Raw genomic sequence first — 12,307 nt, 5'->3', positions numbered from 1 at the left:
TTTCTCCTCGAACCAAAGTAATCTGAACCACCACGACTGCCAAGGACGTGAAGAGTGAGATGGCATTAAAGATGAAAAATATCTTGAAAGAAGTACGGCTCACCACAAACGCCATATCATTGCTTAGTTTCCAATTAAAACAGATTATGGTTTTTGCAAACCGCAAATTAGCGCCGTCTGTGGGGATCGAACCCACGACCACGTGGTTAAAAGCCACGCGCTCTACCACTGAGCTAAGAAGGCTGGGTGTTAGTTGACGGAGAAGGTTACTAAATAATTAGTTTCCACTTTCAACATATTAATCTCAACTTAACTCAATGTCTCCATCTTGCAGCTTTGATTGTCTAAGTGTACAAGAGAAAGTAGAATATTGTGAAAGAGTTACCCTTGCCAGTTGCCACTAACGCTTAGTCCACTTAACCAGTAACTTTATCCAGTGACCAGTGTACTATTAAACGGCTTTAAGAAGCCTTTTGAAAGAGAAGATGGACCCGGATATCCGACAGAGCCCAGAATCTTTGGATTGACAGGCTGTGTATTGCCGGAGAGAAAGCAGAAGAGAACATATTCAGCTTTATATCAACCAAAACAATTAAAGAGCATAGCTAGAGAAAGATACATATTGAAGGCGGGATTACTGTTAGAAATCAGAACAAACAATGAGTGCCTGAGTAGTGGCTGTGACTTGTGATGTTATGAGTGCAAATTTGCCGTTTTCAGGATGGTTGCAACTTTTTCTTGCTTAAGATTTTACACTTTTTACCAATAAAAAGGAGTCAAAATCAAATTAACTCCTAAAATTGATCTTCAGAATGTTCATAGCGTTTACTGATATTATTACAGCTATGCGTCTACTGCTATTAATAGTCTAGCTTATTAGACTGATCGAATAGGGTTGGCTCAGCACTTTACCTTTATAGTGTCCAAAATGTATATAAAATTAGATTCTACTTTATCGTGCAAAAGGAAATGTCAGAGGATTCCCCGTCACAGTCAGTATTGAAATTTACAATTTTCACCGTTTTTTTTTTTTTTTTTGAAAAACCTCCTTACGACTGCAAGGGTGACTAACTCGAATTCGGTCACTTGTTACTAGGTGAAAACAAGAGTAGCCGTGGCTATCGAAAAAGTACCTGAGTTGTGAACTTCGGACAGGATGTTTGATTCCATAAACAAATTAGACGGAATTAAACATCCCGTTTCAATATATTTCTTTTTTTCCAGTCAGAACTAAATATCTCGTCCGGAGTCCTAACGACTAGTTTATATCCAACAATGGTCAGAAAATCAGAACGGTAAAAAACAGTCATAAATTAAAATTTTGGTATATATACAACATTTGTTCCATTTCAACTCACACTTCCAAGAATCATATTTATTCTTTTTCAAAATTAGTTCTACAAAAAAAAAAAGTTCTTCAAAATGGCATCTCAAGCATCTCAAGCAACTCAAGGAAGTGGTAGCACTCAATCAAAACCAAAGAAGACATCGACTCACTTTAGCATATCTGAAGATCAAGCTCTATGTCTTGCTTGGATAGAAATTAGTGAAGACTTCGTTATTGGTGCTTTTCAAAAATGCAAAAAGATTTTGGAATCGTGTAATAAATGAGTTCAATCAAACACGTGGGTCGAATAGGTTTTCCGATTCAATTTGCGGTAAATAGAAATATATTTTTAAAATGATGAAAAAGTTTGTTGTAATTGTGAATGCGGTGGAGGCTCGAAATGCAAGTGGTACTACAATTAAAGCCGGGTAATTACAATTTCGTCAATTTGTCAATTTATAAATTTCATTTATGATTATCTTAGTCTAATTCTTTTTTTTTAGTCGTCAGAGGTAAGAATGACGTACCAACAACAAGAAAAAGCGTGTTTTTCACTTGATCATTGATATGTTATACTCAAGGACAATGCAAAGTGGAGTAACATTTTTGAGACAAGGTCAAGCCGCCCCACAAAAGGGAAAAGGTCGCAAAAGTGATGATGAAGATTCAACTTCTAATTCACCAAGTGTTGGTGGAGTTGAATTGGAGGGTTCTAAAGAAATTGAGCGTCCTCTTGGATTGAAGAAAGCCAAGTCCAAGAGGAACCAAGAAAATTGGTATGTTGGAGGCTTTCTTTACGCGTTTAGATGATACATTTGCAAAAGATGAAAATAAAACACAAAAGTGCATAGAACTTAGGGAAAGGGAGCTTGCAAATGGTCAAAGAGCTGTGACGGCAGGAGAAGAAAAAAATCGGGTTCAAAAGATGCAATATGAAGCTAAGATTTTAGCTACCGATACAAATATCCTCCATCCCGATACCGTTTTTATAATCGAGCAACAACAAGCTGAAATACGTACTAAATGGGCAAAGGCTAGAGGTCATTCTAGCTCTAACTAAACTTATGTAATATCTAGTATTTTATTTTAATTAATGCATTATGTATTTTAATTTTAATTTATTTTTAATTAATGAATTATGTATTTTAATTTCACTGTCTTTTTAATTAATGAACTATGTATTTTAATTTAACTATTTTTTTAATTAATGAACTATGTATTTTAATTTCACTGTTTATTTAATTAATGCACTATGTATGTTCTTTTCAATGTATGTATAATTAATGAAATATGCACTATGTTTAATTAATCAATATAATTATTTTCATAGAAATACAATTACCAATAAAATTAAAATAGATTATAATATAGTTCATTAAAACACAACTCATAAAACACACAAGAACTTTATAGTTCACTTTTGGAATTACATAGAAAATACATCACACTTTGAAACTTCGTAGTTCACTTTTGGAATTACATAGGAAATACATAGAAAATACATCACACTTTGGAACTTCATAGTTCACTCACTTTCATTTATATTCTCCTTCTGCATCATCCGACCAATTTGGATAATAAATTGGTGTTGGTGTTTCTTCAATACCAGTCCAATTCCACACATGCTCAACTAAGTCATTTTAAAGATTAGTATATGTAACTTCATTTTTTATTTTATTTCATGTTTGAATCATCTGATAGACAAAATAATAACCATCATCTTCCTGAAAGAGCTCAGGTATTTTTTCATTCCTCTGACCTTTCCAATTCCACACTTCACTTTCACGTTCATTCTCAACAATCATATTATGCATTATAATGCATGCCTTTATTATGTCCCAAAGAACAACAATACTATGACAATGCACAGAAGCCTTAATAATATGTCATCTTGCCTGCAAAACTCCAAACGTCATTTCAATAATATATTTTCTTGCAGCTTCTTGACATTGACTAAAGATCTTTTCATGCTTATTTCTTAGATAACAAATGGATTGAACAAATGTGCCCCAATTTGGGTAAATACCATCAGCAAGATAATATCACATATCATAGGCATTACCATTCACATTAAAATTAATAGTAGGAGCCTCACCTTGCTCTAATGATTCAAAAACATGAGAACGATGAAGCACATTAATGTCATTATGCGAACCTGGTAAGCCGAAGAAGCAATGCCAGATCCAACAGTGTTTGTCTACAATGACTTCAAGTACCAAAGTTGGTTCCTTCTTGTACCCCACATGTTGCCCAACCCATCCAATTGGACAATTCTTCCACACTTAGTGCATACAGTCGATTGATCCAAGCATTCCTGGAAAACCCCTTTCCGCATTTTCAACTAATATCCTAACCATGTTTGCCTGAGTTGGTCGTCTCAAGTACTCTTCCTCAAATGTCATGATTATTACAGCGCACCAACGCTTCATAGATACAGCTGCTGTGGAATCTCCAAGTTAAAAATATTGTTCCATTAAATTAGATGAACAACTAGTTGCTAATTATTCAACTGCAGCTAATCCCTTCTACAATTGCTTGCCGACACAATCCATCCACCCTGTCTTGGAAGTAGTCATCGAATGTTGCAATAGTTTTCAACATATACGTAAAAAGCTCTTTTTGCATCCTGTACCTTCGCCTAAACTTATGAGGAGGCCACCTACAAGGTGTTGTGAAGTAATCCCTCAGTATATGTTGTTTACATACATCACCACCATCTCTAAACGTATATGTTCTACCCATCAGATCTACCGCGTTTGTCTATATCCACATCTTCAATGACTGCTTGAGTTATTAATTCCCCCAACAGTGTATAATAACTGCTGCCTCCTCCTCTTCCTTCGCCTCATCATATCATTATGCTCATCTCTTACTTTTTCTATGTAGTCATCTTCAGCAGAAGTACCAGAAGACGCGGTAATACCAGAAGATAAACTATTACTACTAGATCCCCATAAACTTTGGTTGTATGTAATTCTATCTTGTCTAGACATTTTTTTCAATATTTAGCTTGGTTGTGGGGAAGAAGATGGTTGTTTGTTTGATTTGGAAGAAGAGTAAAACAAAATATGTAAGGTAAGGTTATAAGTGATAGCTAGATTTTGGTCCACTCTCCAATTGACAACACATTCTATCCAAATGTACCATAGTGATAGCTAGATTTTTGTTCACTCTCCAATTGACAACACATTCTATCCAAATGTACCATAGTGATCAACACATACCCTCAATAATTTCAATTTATGGACCACCATCAATAATACCCTCAATAATCCCAATATATGAACCACTATCAATAAGTTCAATGTATGGAAACCGTCAGTGAGATGGACCTATTTACCAGACGGGATGTTTCATTCCGTCTCGGTGTAAATTACCAGACGGGATGTTTCATTCCGTCTCGGTCTACACCATACACAGATGTTCCTGAAATATGCAAAACCCAAGTCTAAACACAGATACAAGTTATATGGACTACAATAATACAACAGATACAGGTTCTAACATAGAAACTCTGTACAAAAACTAACTTATAATTCCTGAATTTTTTTTGCCATACTTTTTTTTGTTTTATTGGCATATTCATATCCAAAACCTGCCAATATTTTCCTAAATAATAAATAAGTCATTACAAACAACAATTCCAAACGTCATATTACAAGTAATGGAGCGCATTTATTACAAACAATAAAAATTTAACTACAAATAACTATTGAGACCTCCTCCCCCTACCAGAAGCCTGGCTCGAAGAGCTCTCCCTCCTACGTCGTTGTCGCCTATCTAGTTGAGCTTGAGCTTAAGGTGTGGCACTTCCTAACATAGCAGTGTTCTCCAACTCTTGCACACGTCTCTGAAGCTGCAACGTTCAATTTAGCTCTTGCTGTAAGTACTTAAAACTTTGACGAGAGGATTTCATGAATGACTCACGCATGACATAACTAAGAGAGTTGTAGTTAAGGAGCTCCGACCTTACTTCCTCCTGTTTAACAAAACAAATACATGTTACATGTTATAGTGAATAAAAATAATAAATCATGAATAAATTTAAATCATACTAACCATGGCTAACTGCTCAAACTGTTCTGACAAATCTGTGACCAATGCGGCATTTGCTGGTGGAATAGGTATGCTAATCTCTTACCCCTGAGAATTAATCATGCTCTAGTGCCAAAGGTTAGACTCATCAAATATCTGTGGAGTTTTTTGCGGCATCTCAATATCATGAAATGCCCTGGGCTGTGACTGTGGCAACTTTACTCCTTCTAGGAAATGAATGTTAGGCCTCAATGCTTTGGAAGTAACCCTTTCAAAGTTGGTGCCCCGGTATAACGCACCTAGCAAGAGACCTCGGCCAACCCTATTCCAATACAAGTCATAGTCTCCCGTAAAAATGAAAGTTGTCGCGTTCGGCCAATCATTTGGGTTTGCTCTATAGTGTGCAAGAGTAGGAGGAAGAATATTAAAGGCTGTCATATCTATGGGTGGTGGGTAAGGTATAACAATCTCTACAGATACTTGACGCCAACATTGGTCCCCAAGGTATCATGCAGTTACTGACACTACAAGTATCACTCGCAGCTAAGAAAGAAACTTTGCTCTATGACACATATATGACAATCTACGGTACTCAGTGTTCTCTGGAACATCTGGAATTCCTCATAAGGGGTCTGAAAGATAAAGGAAGAGGCCCAAGGTTGCCACTCAATTCATGTAGCTCCTAAAAGCTCAATCTATTCACGAGTGTTATGAATATTATGAGATAGATCATTATACCCCCTCTGCCTACGATGAAGCCCCCAGCATGCTTGAATATGTGGAATTAGGTCATGAGTCTCATTCTCTTGCAACGTCTTCAACATAGGATGCATTACACGAAAATATTCGTACCACCAATACTAAATCAATAGATAAAATACAATATCAACATAAATATAAAGATGTCAACATTAATAACTAGATAAATAAATGAGATGAAACAATAACTTAATAAATAAGACTTACCGGTATAATCCAAATAAAGTTGCACAAATTGCATTTAGTGGCTTTAGTCTCAACTGCGAGGTCTAGCCAACGGTAAAATGTACACTAATATCGATTGACCCCAGTCATAATCCTACATCCTCTCTACGTCTAAGATAGTGGACATCCACCTTATATGTAAGAAACTATCAGAGTATCCAAATAGTACCGCAACAACAAAGTAAAAGAGGAAGGCACGTACATATTCGACGATCGACTCAATGCCAATATGATAGTCTATCGGCTTCTCCTTTAGCCTATTCAAGTATCTCGAAGTAAACCAACTCATATTTATAGCTCATCCCTTAAAGTGCTCAGCCGATAATCTCAAGAACACGTCTTCTTCATCATCTTCTACTATATCAAAACCTTGAAAGAAACTCATTGCAGTAGTAAAAACCTCCAAATTTTCATCAAAAGGAACGACATCTCCATAACCAATAGAGATACCCATGAGCATGGTGAAATCAAGAGGGATAAACCCAAACTCACGCCATGGGAAATGAAATGTGTGGGTAGATTTCCACCACTGCTCAACTATCCCAAACAACAATGCTTGATCATTTTGTCCCAAATTTGAATTTAAAAATTTTCCAAATGGTGTAGCGGCTATAATGTTAGTAACCGTGACAAAATTAGGGTTCGTTTTTTTATTTCAAACAACGCCACCAAGACACGACATTTGAAAGTGCACAACGCACTTTCCATAGGTGTATTGCCTACATTCATATTACATGCAATACAGCAAACTATTCAACACGATATAATTTCAACTCAAATTTTTTTAACACAATACAACAAATTCAAACTAATTACACAACAACAAACTTGATATAAACTAACATAAATAATACTATATTAACATAAAAAAAAAATCTAAAACTTACTTGAGACGCCGCCACTCTATTTGCTACGTGTTGGACGGATGTTGACGCTAATGGTAGGTGTTGGTCGATTTCACAACGTGGTGGAAAGTTAAAGCCAAGTTCAATTTCGTTCTCCTCGTCTACATTTCGAGTTGTTGATGACGATCCTTTTTATCTCATTTTTTTTTTTTTTTTTGAAATTTTGTAATTTTCAAACCATCTACTACGCTCTTGGTGTGGTGAGGCAAGTGAGGAATCATTAGGGAGTGGAGAAGTCATTAGGAATTGAAGAAATTGCATAAAATCGCAATGGAGGACTGAAAATCACAATGGAAGAAATTGAAAGTGGGCTGTTTCGCGTCTGTTAAATTAGACTTACCAGACGGGATGTTTCTGTTGTGAATATAACACTGCGGAAACAACGTTACCCACTACAATAGATTAATCCTACACAATAATCAATCCTTCTTATTAGACAAGACTTCAACACCCTCTAAGCAATATCCCAATACTTCACAATATCAAATAACAAGCATATAAAGTAAAACAATTAATGTAAAAGAAGAACAAACAACAAGACGAGATATATCGTGGTTCGGCAATTTTCCTACTTCCACACTGCGAGTTCCAAGATTTACTAGATGTCTGGAGTAACAGATTACAAATCTCTCAATCCACTCACAAAGAATGAACACTCAACTCACAAAGAATTGCTCTCTTATAATCTCTCTCTTTCTTGGTTTTGGAAAAGTTAGGTTTCTGAGAAAAACCTATATTTATACTATTTGAAGAAAACTTAGAAAAATGGCAAATTCGTCTTTGAAATAACTCATGGAAGTGCTGGTCCTCGACTAGGCAAAGTGGAGTCGGGTCGTCTTTTAAATCACCGGAGGTCAAAACCTCATGAGCGCAGTCGCTTTTGCCCAAGTGAAAACCGAAAGCTGGTCGTGTTCTTCACACCAGATAGAAAAAAACATCGTTTTCTCTACAATTCTCCACCTCGGTGAGGTTTTAACAAATAAGACCGAGCCGAACAGATCCAGCAAGAACACATCCATCCAGAAACTCGCAGTCCATCCGCCCCTAAGGGCCATGCCCACAAAGGGCTCTATCAAGCATATAGGATTTGGAGCAAGTCCAAACAGTGTTGGAACTTAACTCCGGTGACAACCTTAGTCAGCATATCAGCAGAATTGTCATGGGTGTCCACTTTCTCAAGTGCAACATCACCATCCTCAACGACATCCCGTATAAAGTGATAACGGACATCAATATGCTTGGTCCGAGCATGATGAACTTGGTTTTTCGCCAAATGAATAGCACTCTGACTATCACAATGCAAAACAACATTGTTCTGCTCAATACCCATATCATCCAGAAGACCTCGAAGCCATAATGCCTCTTTCACTGCCTCTGCCACTGCCATATACTCTGCCTCAGTAGTAGATAGAGCAACTGTAGCATGTAGCATAGACCTCCAACTAACCGATGCACCATGCATCATAAATACATAACCAGTAGTCGATCGTCGTCTATCTAGATCACCTGCATAATCTGAATCCACATATCCACTAATATGACAAGTGCCTCCACCATAAACTAATCCCACATCCAAGGTACCCGTCAAGTACCTTAATACCTATTTCACTGCCTCCTAATGCTGCTTCCCAGGATTAGCCATATACATGCTTACAACATTAACGACCTGTGAAATGTCTGGGCGTGTGCACACCATAGCATACATCAAACTGCCCACTGCATTAGCATAAGGAACATGTGCCATATGCTTTTGTTCCTCCACCGAACTAGGAGAGAATTTAGCTAAAAGCCTAAAATGCCCAGCCAAAGGTGTAGAAACCGACTTTGCATTCTCCATACCAAAATGCGAAAGGACTTTCTGAAAGTATTTCTTCTGAGATACAACTATCCGTCAATTCTGCCTGTCTCTATCAATCTTCATGCCCAGTATCTTCTTGGCTCCACCTAAGTCTTTCATCTCAAACTCAGAGCTAAGTTGAGATTTCAACTTGTCTATCTCTACCATGCTTTTGGAAGCAATAAGCATGTCATCCACATAAAGCAGGAGATAGATGAAGTCATTACCACGAAGCCTACGAAAGTAAACACAACAATCATACTTTCTTCGGGTGTACTCATGTTGTATCATGAACGTGTCAAAGCGTCTGTACCATTGCCTGGGCGATTGCTTTAACCCGTATAGTGAGCGATTCAATTTGCATACATGATCTTCTTTCTCAGCAACGACAAACCCTTCAGGTTGTCTCATATAGATCTCTTCCTCCAAGTCTCCATGCAAGAAAGCAGTTTTCACATCAAGTTGCTCTAACTCCAAGTCGAAGTGAGCAACTAAACTCAATAACACACGAATGGACGTATGTTTGACCACCGGGGAAAATACCTCATTGTAGTTGACTCATTCCTTCTGTGAAAAACCCTTTGCTACAACTCTTCCTTGTACCTAGTACTATCGGACTCAGGAAGGACCTCTTTCTTTCTGAACACCCATTTAATGCCGATAGTCTTTTTGCTCTTTGGCAATAAAACTAGGTCCCATGTGTGATTCTTATCAAGAGATTCCATCTCTACTTGCATAGCTACCAACCAATCTCTGTAATGAGCATCTCTAGCAACTTCCTTGAAGCTATCTGGCTCATCATCTTCGATATTCAGTGCATATGTCACTAAATCCACCTGACCATAGTGTTTCACTGGCTTCTCATGCCCATACTTGTGCACTTCTTTAACTTGTCTCTTTGGCCTAGGGTCAGCCACTACAAGTTGCGGATGCTCTTGCTCTTTTTCCTGTTGCTGTGTGGTTGCATGATTTAGTACCTCATCATGATATAACCAATCATCTGCTGCATCAGACAACTCAAGTTCAGTAGCTTGAACTTCTATAGACTCACCATTCTGCCCAGCTACTTCTGGCTTACTAAACGATAACACGGAAGTCTCATCAAAGATAACATCTCTGCTGACTAGGAACTTGTGGTCTTCTAGACACCACAATCTGTATCCCTTTACCCCATTTGCGAAGCCTAAGAATATGGCCTTCTTAGCTCTAGGATCTAGCTTCATTTCTCTCACATGGTAGTAAGCTGTCGATCCAAACACTCGCAAAATACTATAATGTCGGGTTGGACCACACCTCATAAGGTGTCCTGCAATCTATAGCTGGTACTGGTGACCTATTGTATAGGTAACACGCCATGGACACTGTATCTGCCCAATACTCTTTGCCTAGATTAGCATTAAACAACAAACATCTCGCTCTTTCAAGCAAGGTTCTATTCATCCTCTCTACCATTCCATTCTGCTGTGGCGTGCCTCTGACAGTCCAGTGTCTGGCAATTCCCTGTTGCGCACAAAATTCTTGGAAAGGTCCATAGGTATACTCAGTATCATTGTCAGACTGTAATGTCTTTACCTTTCTATCTATGCGATTCTCAACCCTTGCCTTCCATTTCTTAAATGTCTCAAACACTTCATCTTTCGATTTCATCATATACACCCACACATAGCGAGTATGATCATTAATAAATGAGACATAATAGCGGTTACCTCCCTTGGAAGCCACCCTAGAAGGTCCCTAAACATCCGTATGCACATAGTCAAGGATGCATGTTGTCGTGTGCTTGCTTGACTTGAACTTGACTCTGCACTGCTTCCCATAGACGCAATGCTCATAAAACCCCATACTTGGCTTCTTCAAATTCTTCACCCTTGCTTGCACAACTCAAACAAACCCTTTTCACTTATATGCCCTAAACGCATATGCCATATCTTAGTGCACTCAGAATCATTACTACATGCACCCACTGCTACATCGCCTATCACCGTACTACCTATCAGAGTATACAAGGTTTCATATTTTTGACCCTTCATAACAACTAAAGAGCCATTAACAATATTTAGGACTCCACCTTTGCCCACAAACTTGTGGCCTTTGGAATCTAAGGTACCAAGAGAAATAAGACTTTTCTTTAGCTCAGGAACATGTCTCACATCGGTTAAAGTCCTCACTACACCATCATACATCTTGACCCGTATAGTTCCAATTCCTACCGTCTTACAAGCAACGTCATTACCCATCAAAATGGAACCACCATCAATGCTCTCATAAGAAGTAAACCACTTTCTATTCGGGCACATATGATAGGAACATCCGGAATCAAGAATCTACCTTTCAGTCATATAGTCTTGTGCGGACACACAGAGACTGAATTCATCCTCTTCAGAGCCTGAAGCATAACTTGCCTCAATCTTTGCCTTACCTTTCTTCTAACCATCTCTCTTGTTCTCTTTCTTCGGGTGAGGACAATTACTTGCGTAATGTCCCTTTTCATTGTAATTGTAGCACTGTACATGTTTTAAAGGCTTCTTTAACTTGGACCTAGAATTCTCATTACTTGTAGAATTCTGTTCATACGAATTTCCTCTTGCCAGTTGCCCCTGACATGCATCAATGTTATTCTCTACACGTGTCTTCTTCATCAACTCATAAGAAAGAAGTGCACTCTGAACTTCGTCAAGATCGACGACTTCTCTGTTCATAAATGTAGTCATTAGATGCTCATAGCTTTCTGGCAAGGACAATATTAAACATGTCGCTTGATCCTCATCATCCATCTTCATACCCACATTCAAATAATCCGCTAGACGTCGACGAAACTCACTAACATGCTCTTGCATCATTGAACCATCGATCATCATGTACCGATAAAGACGCTTCTTAAGGTACATATTGTTCGTCATGCTCTTGGTCATATACATAGACTCTAGTTTGAGCCAAATACCGGCAGCGGTATTTTCTCCCATCACACTATACATGACCTCATTAGCAAGACATAACCGGATTGATGAACAAGCCTGAAGATTGAACTCTTCCCAATTATCATTACTCATATTCACGCCTTAGATTTAATCCCTTTTAAAGCTTTGTACAAACCTTGTTGGATGAGGATGTCCTTTACTTGGACTTGCCAAATCCCAAAGTTATTCTTTCCATTAAACTTCTCTACTTCAAACCTTGTGTTTGACATCTTGGGAGCCATCTTTCAAGTTACACACAATA

At 38.0% G+C, this 12,307-nt stretch overlaps 1 non-coding gene across 1 annotated transcript; it reads right to left on the bottom strand.

Moving 5' to 3' along the window:
* Positions 1–171: 171 nt before the first annotated feature.
* Positions 172–243, bottom strand: TRNAK-UUU (transfer RNA lysine (anticodon UUU)). The gene has a single exon. It is a non-coding gene; the product is annotated as a tRNA-Lys (tRNA).
* Positions 244–12,307: the final 12,064 nt, after the last annotated feature.

This window comes from Coptis chinensis, chromosome 7 (assembly GCF_015680905.1).
Source record: "Coptis chinensis isolate HL-2020 chromosome 7, ASM1568090v1, whole genome shotgun sequence".
NCBI lineage: Eukaryota > Viridiplantae > Streptophyta > Magnoliopsida > Ranunculales > Ranunculaceae > Coptis > Coptis chinensis.
The sequence above is the reverse complement of the archived record's forward strand: the minus strand, read 5'-3'. Positions and strand labels throughout refer to the sequence as shown.